Consider the following 14,328-nt stretch of genomic DNA (forward strand, 5'->3'; position numbering starts at 1 on the left):
CGCACACACACATACACACACACACACATACACCAACTGTCCACCTACTGTACCTGAGACCCCTGGTGGTTGGAAAAAGGGGACCCCAGCAGAGACTGTCTCTCTTCATTAGGAGCTGAACACACACACACCCACACACACACACACAGGGGCATGATGCAAATGCCACAGTGGGTTATGCTGACTACTCTGCTGACTGTGCACATTGGGAGGCTGCAGCAGCAAAGGTTGCATTTGGTTTCTGGAGCGAGGGGAGGATGAGAGAGGGAAAGGGTGAAAAGCAGAAATGAGATGTGTTGTATGTCGTGCGGTGACAGGAGGAGCAGAACCCCCCAAACTTTCGACGTGAAACATGAGCCACTTTCACTTTCCAGCAGCAGCAGTGAAGGAACGCTCTTCAACAATAGGCCTGAAAGGTGGTTCTGAAAAGTTTGCAGCTGGCTGATTTATGGAGGAGCAAGAAATTACATTCATATACTTTTTTAGTAGCATAATGAGGAAATGTCAAGTTGCATATATCATATTGTTTTCCTACAATTTCCACTCATAGCAGCTGAAGAACTGATCTCCTTTTTTTTCTGGTTATGTCTAGGCACTCAAAGCACTTTCCTTAACCAAAGTGTTTTGTAGCGTAACCACATGCAGGACTCAAAATGCAGTGTCTGGTGTCAAAGTCCTGTATTTTGTACATCCACTCTGTCCAAAACTCTCCCAATGAACTGTACAGTACAATTATGTAGCAATATGTTCCCACCAATTACAATCCTAGTAGCAATTACATTTCCCTCAAAATGTATCTGGCAAAACAAAAGAGTAGTATATAAACGAGATTTCTATAAAATAGAGTTGGACAAAAAGGGTATTAAAATGTTAATAGTAGCGTGAAGCTATCCACTTCACAAAGTGAAGCTTAGGAATAGCATGACTACATATAAAGTCAATGGAAAGATGCTAATATATTCAAGGCACAGGAAAGTGAGGGGAAGATGTATCTGCGCAATTTGAGAATGTGTCTGTGAAAATTTGCTCTTGTGCAGAGGCTCTTTGACTTCACTTCATGAACGGGCAGAGCCGAGAAAAAGAAAAAGGAGAGAAACTTTCCCAGCTGCAGCGTTCGCACAAATACAGCAAGGCGGTTCACTTCAGGTGCATCATAAGAAATCGATAGCATGACATAGAAGTGGTGTACTTTACTGTAGCTATGTTGCAGAGAAACTACGAGTGTTTGGACCACAGAGAGCATATGGATGGAGCAGCTTTTCAGAGACATCTTTCAAGCCTACAGGCATTGAGTATCTGATACTCAAAATGTCGATTTCTGGTGGAGTATTCCTTTAAGACCAGTTTTATGATCCTGCAGCCTGCACTGATAAATTACTTCATTTCTCACACACAGTTCATGCAAAATGTGCGGCAACTCGACAGCTAATGCACCTCACCCCTTTGACATCGGCAGGTTAAAGGCGAACAACGCTCGTCTCCCCCGTGAGCTCCTGCGCCCCGTCCACCCACCCGACTGCCAGCCAGCCAGCCATCCAGCCAACCTTCGTCAGCAGCTAATTAAATCTACTGCTATTCATTTGGCCCTAATGTGCTTTTAATTGGATTACAGGGCCAGTCATGGGGAGGGTTCAGGAAGGGGTGAGGAGGACGACAGAGAGCGGGGCGTGAGGTGAGGGGACGAGGGAGGAGAGGCTGTTTGACATGAGCGTGAGCGAGGTAACCTTATTATTCTGTCCGAGCAGGGAGGGTGGGGTGGAGGGTGGCAGAGCAGGGAGGGAAAGATGGAGGGGCGGGAGAAGAGACGGAGGAGAGAGAAGGATGAAACTTCCATAATGATGCGATAAGTGTTTGTTTTTTTGCAGTCAGCAGGATTTGGATTTTAAGAGAAACTCGGCACATCTGTAACCAGCGGGGGGGGGACAGAGAAGGGCAGAGATGGAGGGTTAGAGTAGAGAAGAGACAAGGCTTTGATGTGGTGATAAGAGTTACAGTATGTAGGTATGTTTTGGCATTTGGGAGTAAAATAAGAGCAGGAAAGAAAGACAGCACCCAGTGATAGCCAGAGAGGGAAGAAAAGATCAGAAGAGCGGGAGGAGTGATGAGAATGCAGATGGTGGAAAGAGGAACTGAGGTTTTGGCACGGCGGTGAGAAATATATGAGTTGTTTATTGTCAGAAGTAGAAGTCCTAAGGGTTTGGGAGATGCAGCAAAGCAGAAGCTGAAGTCTAGAGCTTTTAATAGTCTTGCTTTTGAACTCTAAAGCGAGAGGAAGACAGAGAAAGCTTCTGTTTCACCGTGACTTGTTTAACTTTTTCGGAATTCATGCACTCGACCGCTCGCTTGGTATTCAAGTCATAATGTCTGACAAGATTAAAGGGGGGGATTTTCAAAGAATGCTGTCAATGTTTAATTTTTAGTTGAATTGATAAATAAATTACAGTTGGATCGATGGGGTTTTAATCTGCAGCTAGGTCTTGACAGGCAGCCAAGTCTCACTCCCCCCTCCCGCCCACCGCTTGCAGCCAGTGTTGGCTGCCTGATTATGAATGAAACTTGTGTCCAGCACGCTGACCCTTCATCTCCCAGCACACTTAATGTATGACTTTGTTCATACTACAGCTTTAACACAGGTACACATGTGTACATATGTTTTTAGCCATATTGGCATGCATGGCAATGTCAGTGGGTCAGTCCATGCTGAAATATCTCAACAACTATTGAATGGATGCCCATGAAACTCAGACATTCATGGTCCCCAGAGGATGATGGCAACACCAGCAGGTCAAACATTTCACTTATCCTGTAAAATATCTCAACTTGATTGGCTTTCGTGTTGTAAAGTAGCATCATTTTGTGCCATAAAACAAAACAGACTGTAACCCTGTGGCCTGCAATGGAAATGCAATGCCAAGACTGGTAACTGGTCCCATTTGTTTACAGTAATTAAACTAATGTCTCAATGAATCAATGCAGCAATGATTTATAGATATTTAAAAGATAATACCGGTGTAATTTATTTGTTCCTCTGTGCAGTACACAAGCCCACCAATGCTTATGCTAGTCAATAGCTACTATTGTGTATTCCTCTGCAGGTTTGTCTTACTCAAAGCTCCCAGAGCTCACATTGTTTTATAAAATCCATTAATGGGTGCCATTTTCATTTTTTCTATTACAGTGTGCTGCTCCATACTTCTTCTGGCTGCAATGAAGTGTCAAAACAAAAACTTAAGGCCAAATGGCAGGCAAATTTAGGTGGAGACGTGCATTGATTTCTTCACTTTCAGTGCCGGTAGAACGGAGTTACTTTCAATAAAAATGAAATGATTGTGACTTTATAGAGCTACAAAGCCATGTTTGGTAAAATTAAACAGGTCACCATCCATCAAGTGATGAATTGTATTTGCCAGTGCAGCAGCAACTGTTTTAATGCACTTTTTACAACAGTGGGAGACCATGACCTCAGGGGTAGAAGGCAAACCTGCAGCGGAACAAACAGCAGTAGAGGCAGTATTTCCCTTTCCATAGGTATTAAAGGGGAACTCCCGTGTGGCTCCAGGGGAGCTTTTTCAAGTTTGAAAAAATGATTCAGAAGACATCACCCAGGTATCTCAACTCGAGGTTGGAGACCACAAATTTTTAAAGACCATGAAAACCTGTTTTCTTAAAAAGCTGATTAGCGGGGTCCTACATAAGCAAGCACAGTTTTTGCCAGTTGTTTAGTTGTTTGCTCACATTGCCCAGCCACTGTCATCAAATGTGATCAAACCACACCCACACAGTCCTGATGAAGAAGATTAGCTGCTGATTAACTGATAATAATTTAGGGCATATTTCCAAACTTTAACTCTGATTGTTGCTTATTTAGTCATGAATATGCAATGTTATAGAGAAATACTTAAAATTCGAATCCAAGCTTTCAGGGGCCTCAACAGAAAGCCTATAAACTGACGGCAGTTTGAAAGACTCAAAGGGTCTAACAAAAAGACACAATTGCATTATGGGATCTGAAGGATTGGTGTTTTTGGATCTCGACCCATACCAGTGACTACAAGAGTTAGTCTCTGTGTGTTCCGCATTAATTATTTTTTCAATCTGTCTCTCACAAGTTCAACTTTATAGAAGTGCCATACTAAATCAGGAGTTGATAAGCATAGCTTAGCATCTTTAAAGCCCAGTTATTAACTACTTTAGTTGTGGCATAAACATGGCCAATGTCAAGGTGTTGCTGAATTGTCTCTACCAATGTTTTTACCAATCTCAGACAATCTTGCCATTTTAACTCAACATAACGTTAGATCTCAGCAGGGCTGCCAGGTGTTTTCTGCAAAAAAAAGTGGGTTATTATGATAAAGAGTGAAAGAGGGGAATACTTGACTTCACTTCAAGCTGTATTACGCATTGTTGAGTAGCTGCAGCCCAGCAGAGTCCTGGTAGTAGTAGAGGCTGTGATGAACAATGTTTAATTTGAAGTGCTTTGTATTTATTCATAGCTTAAATGTTTTAGACGTAACAGAATTGAAAACGTCTTCACTGGACAAAACTAACATCATATTTAAATTTCAGGCGTTAGGTGTTGTTAGCTGATTTATGATTCTTGCTCAGACATGTCGTTTAATCAAAGAACTATTACTGTAGGCGAAAATTACTCCCACAAGCAAATTAAGACTTCAGGTGTAAGTAAGAGGCTTAGCTGAAATAATGCTCTTTAATCAATGATTAATCTTCTTTGACATTATTATATATAAATATTTATATAACCCCTATCCCTCCCCTGCTCAAAGAGTAGATGAGTTATTATATAACACACTGCAGCCTCTCAGTTGAGCTCTGATGTCATAGTGAAAGTTAAGTTTAAAAAATAACACAATTAGAAGTTTTTTTAATTATTAGCCAACAAACTGAAAGAAGAGCTGCAGGTTTGAAAACCTTACAGCAGATAGTTGGTGCAGGTTATTATACATCCTTTTCTTGTAGCAGTTATTATGGAAAATTTATCATATGTCAATTTTAGATATTATTGCCTGTTTCAGGCAAGTTATATCAGTGTATGTGTATGTGTGTGCATACCAAAGAGAAAAGACAGATAGAGAGCACATGCACATACACTACTGTTTATTTTGGACGTTTGATTAAAAAAAAATGACCCTACCAAGGTTGAAAACCAAATCTACGCCCTTGGGTTGTGGTTTCATGAGGAGTTATGTGATTAATATAAGTTTTCAATGTTGTGAGCACCACAAATTAAATTCACCTGTAATGTTTTGGGGTGGAAGCATAAATCTAAGAAACTAGTAGGGCAAATTAAACCATAACTATTTGCATAGCCACTAGAGGTAAGAGAGAGATGTTTTAGCATACAGAATCATATTTTATATAAGACTTCTAATCAGCTTAAGCTTTAACATAGCTGTAATAAGTTCATGGACCTCAGCGGCCCTGTAAGCCTGCTGACACAAACAAGGTGACACTTTGGTCGCTTTGGTTTAAGACCCAGCCTCTAAAGCACATCCCAACCAGATGATGTCAAAATCAATATGGCAATGTCATCAGGCCTGCTCCAGGAGTAATGATGGTCCCTCAACCTGCTCTGAAGTCATGCACATGCACACACTTAAACACACCCACATCACTCCCCCACTTCTTCATCATATCATCAAGCCCATCAGCAGGCTTAATGGGGAAGGGATCAATACATCGGAAGGGGTCGAGGTGAGCCAGGCGAGTACACCGGCGGCTCGTGACACTCGTGCTAATGGTGCTGTGAGCCGCCACCGCCGCTGCCCCACCCGTCACTGTCAAACTAACTGTCCCCGAATGAGCCACCCATTGTCCTTATCATCGCCGTCTCCACCCTCGCCTAAGCTACTCACTGTCGCCACCAGTGACCAATGTGTTGGATGATAACAAGGCGAAGGTCAATCCCTCTTGATACTGCGCTGTCTTCAGTTGATACCGTAGTTGAGCGTTGGAATCATGAAATCCAAATAAGATCTCGGTAGATTAGTCGTTTCTCGGATTCAGCGGCTAGAACGCCGTTCGCTCATTGGCTTGAGTGCAGGTTTATGTTTAGTCTGTCCCCTCGCCCTAAGCCCTCATTACAGCCAGTTTATCATGCCAGGAAGAGAGTGGCAAAAACAAATTAGTCCACGGGAGGGGAAAATAGCTGGGGATATCGATTTCGCCTTTTCATGCCAGAGTGGAGCACAGAAAATATTGGGCTATAAAAGGGAAACAAGGATATAAAGCCATTACGGTGCGCACTTAATTGATCCCACTTCCCATAACAAATTAATTGAGCGGAAAATGGCAGATGGCTTTGATGAATGTCATAAAAAAGGCTTGTCAGCAAGCCCGGTGTGTGCGACCCCCTTGCTCACTTGCTGTATCGTATGAAGGAGCCGCTCAGAAAGGAGGCTTGTGGGAGTGCAGTGTGTATTTCTTCGAGTATTTACATCTCAGTGATCCCGATGTTAATCATGTTGACTTATTGACATCGTTGCTAATTGTCTACCGCTTCTTGGTGGATTTTTTTTTTTTTTTTCCTTTACTCATTGTCTTGTTTCTCTCCCTCTGCGTTCCTTAACTGCAGTTGGTGTGCAGGTGCATGTTTGTTTGCCTGCATGGAAGTGCGAGTGTGTGCGTGTTTCAGTGTATGTTTATACTGACAGGCTGCTGCCCCAGTAGCAGAACAAATGCTAATTTAATCAATTGGCTATAAATCCTACTGGCCGCTGACTCATGCATCTTCTGCCCTGGGGACTCCAACAAAAACCCTGCCAGTGCAGTTTGTTCAGCATACACACACTCATGCCCACACACACACATACACACACATACAAGCATCCATCTTCCATTCTCATCTTTTCCCTCTTCCATCACTGCAACATCAGAATTATTTTGGAGCAACCAGCAAGTACAAACACACATGCAGATGTTGACATACTGAGATAATTGCTATTTTTTACCATCAGCTAAAATTCTTCAGCTGTGCAGACAACTTGGAAGCTGCGATTGATCCATGCTGGCACTCATACGCACACACACACACACACACACATTTGCACAAGCATCTTACTGTTAACTCTCCTGCAACCCATCTTAACCAGAGAATTATTTATTGAAAGCATATTCCCCCTCACTTTTGCCCTCTCTCCCTCGCACACACACATGCGATGCTGACACACCTGCAGTTTCATGCCATCCAAATCTGCTAAAGCTGCTGAGACAGCGTCTTCAGGGGGGGCTGCGAGACTGGTTGGAGGGCACAGTGGGGCGATAGAGTGACAGAGAGACAGAAATATGGGGATGCAGAAAGCGGCAGAGTGACAGAGAGAAAAAAATGCCAGAAAGAGCAACAGAGCGATAAAGAAAAAGTCTGAAAAAAGGATAGAAAAAAACAGTGACAAGAGAGAGGGAAGGAGAGAGGAGCTGCTGTCTGTTTGCAGCGTGGCTGGTTGGTACCCACAGGCTCTGTTCAGAATTCTGCGGGGCCTCTGTGGCCCCCGTGTTCCCCATCAATCTCAGCCTGCTCTGGCAGCCGCCAGCGGCTGCATCTTAATCTGCTGGGGCTGGACGTGAGGACGGACAGGTCGCCTGGGCCGCGCAGTAAATAACCCTTCTCCTGACTGTCCCCTTCTATTCCCCTATGCATACACAGGCATGGAAACACACACACACATTTAGGCTGCTGTTTCTCTGCACAGATATTCCGGCATCTTTCGGCTCCAGAACGACAGCGAAGTGAGAGTGTCAAGTTTTTAGCTTTAAAACATGCACGCTAGATCATTACAAAGTCAAATTTTTCACAGCGAAGAGGGCAAGATATTTAAAGTAAAACATTTTGTTTTTTTATTTTATGTTATAAACACTGCAAAAATGTCTAGAGTTTAGACATTAAGACTGTGGCTTACTATAAAAAAAATCTAAAAAAATATATTTTAAGAAAATTCAGATAAGGATGAACACTATGCTGGAATTAAGTGACATTATCTGACTTGACTGCTTCATATTTTGTCTTATTTTAAAGAAAAACATAATTTGTTCAGATAGATATTTTGGTCAAGCTAGATAACACTTGCTTAAACAAGCTTTGCCGAATGAAAGTGAGCAATATCGTGTAAACAACATGTATTTTCTCCACCATCTCTGAGATAAATTTAGAAACTACAGAAATTCTGTTGAGCATGAAAATCTTGATGTCGGAAATAATAGTTATTTACTATCTTTCGACTGAATCACTGGGTCATAATCAGTGGAATTTGCTCAGAGGAGAAAACTGTGGTTTTGAAAGTGGATGAAAGCTCTGCAAAAAGCAAGTAAATGCACTTAGATATGCTTTTCTTTTTTCCAAAAAGAAATTTTACTGAACAACTGATAATTTCTGTTTTGTAGAATAACCCTGATATTTCTTAACTTCACCGCAGACTTTGTCAAATTCCCTGACACTCCTTGTCTAGAATACATATTTCAAATTTACATGATATGTGCGACTTTCCGAGCCCCATGGGTACCGTACTCTCTTTTTTAGGGGGCGGTTTGTAAAGGCACCTTTCACATCTCTCAGTATTTTATGTGTCTGTGTCTCTGTCTCACATTTATAAACACATACACACACACACACACACACACACACACACACACAAACCCATACAAAGCCGGCATCATCCTTACAAGCAACAGCAGTGACAGCTGCAAAGATCTGACACAAAAGATGCACTATCTGAGAAACACGGGGGAGGCAAGGTGAGAGAGACTCGGCGGATTAGAGGGCGGCTATCTTTCTCGCCCAGGGCCCTCAGAAATCCAGGAGGCAGCCGGCACGAGTCGCAGGGCTCAGAAGCTATAAGGCCACTCTGCCCACAACTCTACGCCGCTTCTCAGTGAGGATCAGTTGAATTTACAACCTGGCGCAGCCCTGTTACGCTAACCCCCACTCCTCCTCTCCATTCGTAAGACCTTGACAGGTCAAAGGTCACCGTATCCTCCCCACCTGCCAAGCCCGCTTGCTCCAATGGCTCTAGGGCAGAGCGAATTGTGTCCCCACTGGGACGCCAGTAGCTATGGCAACCTTTGAACTCAGCAGAGAGGGGAGGTGAGGGATGAGAGCTGGGTTTGTAAGGTAACGGTGTTGTGCCTGTGTGAATGACAGCTTCTCAGGGTCTTTATCTCTCTCTCTCTCTCTCTCTCTCTCACACACACACACACACACACATGTTCACCCACCAAAACAGTCGAGGCATATGTAAAAAACACACACAAACAGCATACACAACATATGCAATCACATGCTAAGTCAAGCCTAGATGGAGAAGATATCCACACATTCTGCATGAACACACACACACTTGCCTCCTCTGTTTGACAGATGACCTTACGCTCTGTGTCACTGAGCTGCAGTGTCTGCCTCTGTTGGGAGTAATAGTGTCTAGAATGACATGTTATGACGGGAAGGAGCACTGCGGCAGTGTCCACACAAACACACAAACTCTAGCACCTAGCCCATCATGTATGTGTTTTTGTCTTTACCGCTGTCCTACCCTCCTACTGTCTCACTAAGAGAAAAAAAGGGCGATGGGGGGATTGAATGTTGATTTTCATTTCAGAAGGTGACAAAGTCATAGATCAAAAGCTAAAATATGAAAAATGCACTTCTGTGCCATGTCATACAATCTTCTTAAAATGTTATGTTCATTGGAGTACAACTTCCTGCACGCCCGTCGAATTGTTGCAGAGTTTGTACTACATGTTTCACCTCCAGCGTGAATACCTGAACGAGCAGTTATCTCTCTCTCCACAGAACTCTAATTAAAGAAAAGATTCTGGTATCGTTCTGCGCTTCTGGTTTCTTCACAGGAACGAGATGGCTTCAGTTGAAACTCGATTTGCTTTGACAAGCACAGTGGAGCACTTGTCTACCTGTGTGAAGCCAAATGCGGAGGATAAAGAAACACCAAAAACCAGCTTCAAACCCCTAGCACTCAAAGAAGAAAATTGCAGCTGGTAAGATACTGCAGCGACTTCCCAAAATTGAACTGAAAGTAACAAGGTGATGCTTAAAATGAGACACTGTAGGTTGCAACCTTTTCTGCCCTTTTTATAGTCTTGGGAAAGGTTTTCTGAAAAAGATTTTATTTGTATTTTTTGGTTGCTTTGATATTTGTTGTAGGGGGAAAGGAAGTATTTGATGATTCCAGAGCATGAAGAATATGAGGAGGATTATTTCTGGACTTGTAGGATCACAGCTTCAGTCATATTAAAGGAGAGTTCAGATGTTTTAAAGTGTATCTAAATATGAAACTTCCATGCCATGTTGGTCACTGGTGTTCATACTGGCCATGATGCATTCTCCTCCTAACAAAACTACACAGTAAAAGATGCAAAAATGCAAAATACAAATGTTACCGAAGCTATTATGAGGCTTTAGCAGTCTCCCTTTACACAGTACAATTTCGGGGCTGTCCTAGATGACAAGTTGACAGTCACAAGAGAAACATGGTGAAATCTTTAATCACACCATCTGACACGCCACAAAATTGATATTGTACACACTAATTGTGACCTAGACTTTATTAAACCCATCTCAATGCAATGAGCTTGCAAGAATGTTGTTATCCAACAGCCTGTAGGTGCCTTTAGCCAAATCAAACGCCTCTTCTGGCAGTCAAACTGGACATACTGATTGATCCCCTCTCTACAGCTCAGCAAGGAAACACTGGAAACACAGAGAACTTTGGAAGGTGCCCATTGACTTAACATTTTCAAACCTGCCTCATTTAGTCTGATTTAATCAGACTCTAGTTCTTTTTCTCCAGTCACACAGATCTGAACACAGGTGTGGACCAAACCAACTGTACCAAAACCCTTTGAGGAAGTGGTTTCACACAATGAACTCTGGAATGGTTAATTTGTGGTGGGAACGTGATTCGACCCAATCACTAAGCAAGTTTGAGCTAAACAGCTTCCGTCGCCAGGTGCACTTTGCATATTGGGATGCAGATGAGGGAAATCGACCGTTGCTAGCAACTAACCGGAGAATGAATCGAGATCCAACCTGGACTAGCGCAACAAAGTACATTGAATTTGGCTAGAGACCCTTCTTGACGCTCTTGCTCCCATCACAGAAACAACTAACCAATGAGTGGCGTGAATATTCTCACCTGGCTTTTAGTGATGCATTTCGGTTTGCTTGATTTTTTTATGTGTGAAAAGAAACTGAACCGAGAAGAAAATGCACCAAGCGCACCAACTCATCCACTGATTTGAACCAGAGCAAACAAACTATAGATTTTTAAAATGCCCTGAGGCTGTGGAAGCTTAATATAAGCTTTGGCTAAACTTTGGAATACCTTTTTCCAAAGGTAAGGACAATATTCATATCCTTTTCTTGAATCGTTAAAGTAGGAATACCACACTGCAAAAATACACCATTACAAGTGACAGTCCTGCATTGAAAACATCACTCAGGTAAGTATTATCAGCAAAATGAAGGCTACTTTAAGTATTGAAAGTAAAAGTACTAATTATGCAGAAAGATGGCCCCTAGATATTTCATTACTGGATTATTATTACTGATGTGGAGGTGGAGCTGATTTTAGCTATTTAATGTTGGGTAGTTTCATTTGCTATATGTTTTTCTGTAAAATCTTCATTTGTTAAGTAACTTGTAAGATAAATGTAGTGGAGTAAATTCCCTCTAAATTGTAACGGAGTAAAAGTATAAAGTAGCATGAAATAGAAATACTCAAGTAAGCAGTTTATATGGGGGCATAAGTATTTTAATAAGACAGACTTGAAGAAATCCAAACCTATCCTTTAAGAAAGAAAGAAAGAAAGAAAGAAGGGATGGTCAGATTGGAGAAGTAGGGGGAGGGGAGAAAAAAGGTTGAAAAAACCTTACACTAGGAAAAGATAGAGAGGGAGGGGGGGGGGAGCTGACACCTTGACGGATTGATTGAGATCGCCCAATACACGGTGTTGCCTACAGCCTAGATTAGCAAGAGGTCTGGGTCAGCACAATCTCTCTGTGTGTTAGATAACTTCCTTGCCTCGCAGCTGCAGCTTGATACTGCACCTCAGTGGCACAATATTTTACTGGATATCTCTGACACTCACATCTTCAGATTTGAGAACCTCGCTTAGGTGTGTGTGTGTGTGCGCGCGAGTGATAGAGAGAGAGAGAGAGAGAGAGAGACAGACTGTGGGGCCCAGTATCCATGGCAACCCCAGCCAGGTGCACTGGTTCATATGCGATTCAGGTAATTCAACCTACAATGAAAAGCATGCATATAAGGTCAGTGGTATTTAAATGCACTGCATGTTTTCCCCCATTGGCTTCATATTCAGCCGCTCTCTGGACGGTGCCACGTGGCCTCCTGGGCGCCAAAAATGAGCTGCTATCTCCCACAATGCCCCTGCTTGAGTGGCAGGTATGATATTTCCACTCTGTTTGATTGAGGGCTGCATTTGAAATTCGACGGCAATGTTGACAGACTATATCAGGCATGTTATTAATACACTCAATATCACAGTGCCACGCAGGGAAGACAAGTCTGACGCCAGGGTATGCTTGTTACATACACTGCCTCAGGCCATGATTTTTCATATGACTGCGTGATTAAAAAAACACACACACACACAAATAGAGAAAAGAAGGACAAATTGAGGGAAACAAAGAGAGAGTAAGAGAAAAAAAAAATTGGGGAAATAGGAAGTGTCATAGGGCTTGCTGTCGATGGGGTTTTGGAAGCTTGTGTTAAGCCAGGGGCTTTGACAGCCGGGTTTAAGGAGAGAGGAAAGGGCTATGGATTGGAGTCAGGTCTCTACTTCATATTCTGAAGATTAAACTCCTATCCTCCCCCTACACCGTTTTGGACGTCTGTGGCATCATTTTACTCGGTGGTTTGTGGGTGTTTTCAGCAATGATTTACAGCCAGAGTCGTTGCTGTGGTGCGGTTGCTGCAGAGTGCTCTGGTGGAGCTTGCAATCAGATATTCTGTGCCAGAACTCACCGGCGTTAGCAATCAGAATCAAATTTAATCACCGGGCACCACTGACTGACCATGTTGATATGCGCACGGGAAGCGTGATAAAGAAGTTAATAATGCAAGGATATTCTGATTGTGTTTGTGCGTTCATGTGTTTTCAACAGCAAATGTGAAAGGCTTTTATGTGATAGGGAAATTATTTTAGTCTCAGTGACAAAAAGAAACAAAATGTGTTCATAAATTATTCATATTATGTCAGTTTTATCTTATTTTTCTCCATTTCTCTTACAATACTAACTGACTGCATTTAAAACATAGCAAGTGTCACTTGAGAGAATCATGTAAAAAGCTTATTATTATATTGTATAACTATAAATTTTGGAAATATTGTGCACAAGCTTGGTATGCATTTACCTTGGAAACAAAAATGGGTGTCTAGCTCTTTTCTTTTTGAGTATTTTGTGTCTTTATGTGCAAACAATTGGCAAAATATGCACAACAGGGATACAATTTGTATACCAACTTGCACAGACATGCTGCAAATTATGTGGATGTGCACAGCTTGCACAGGAAATTCAGTGTAAAAGATTCAGTGATAACTAATGAAACGTCTCCTCTCATGTTGCAGGCTAATCATTGTTGGCTAACGCTATCCTAGTGGACATTATTAAGAGAAATCAATGTCTAATCAAGACATTGACATGGACTCAGGAGCAGGTATAAAGCCTGCTTTGTGACATATATTTATTATATGTGCTATGAGTGTTTTTTTTAATAATGAGGTGACTGTGTGATTTGTCACTATTGCTTCATTTTGAATGGAAAAGTGCACATTTAAGAGTTTTGTTGTCAGATACTGTTCAGCCTGTTTTTATGGTAAAGGACACAAGACTGGTTGGGTCAGCAGTGAATATCTCTGCACCACTGGGGTAGTCAATCACTTGATAGGTGAAGATGGGTATGTTTGACATCTGTGCGTGTGTGCGCGTATGTGTATTGAGAGGCCTCCGCAATGACCTCGCACATAGAGATGATGGTCATAAATTGGTCTGAAGTCTCATTTTCCCCCCAGGATTTTGAGCAGCTGCCACAGCTTAGAACCCATTTCACTCCTACAGCACTAGTCCTCACATGCCGAGTGTGAGGACGAGTTAATGAGTACATTTTATGGCTTGAGTCGACAACCAAGGAGAAGCAGATCTAATATGAATCATGAGAGCTGTAAATAGTACATAATAAGTAATACGGGGCTGGAGCCCACTGGTTTCTCGTTAAAGTCACAATGTGGTTTGGTGTTGCAAAGCCAGTAACACAGTTTAGATTAATCTATTTCACAGATATT

This window comes from Thunnus albacares, chromosome 24 (assembly GCF_914725855.1).
Source record: "Thunnus albacares chromosome 24, fThuAlb1.1, whole genome shotgun sequence".
NCBI classification, from domain to species: Eukaryota; Metazoa; Chordata; class Actinopteri; order Scombriformes; family Scombridae; genus Thunnus; species Thunnus albacares.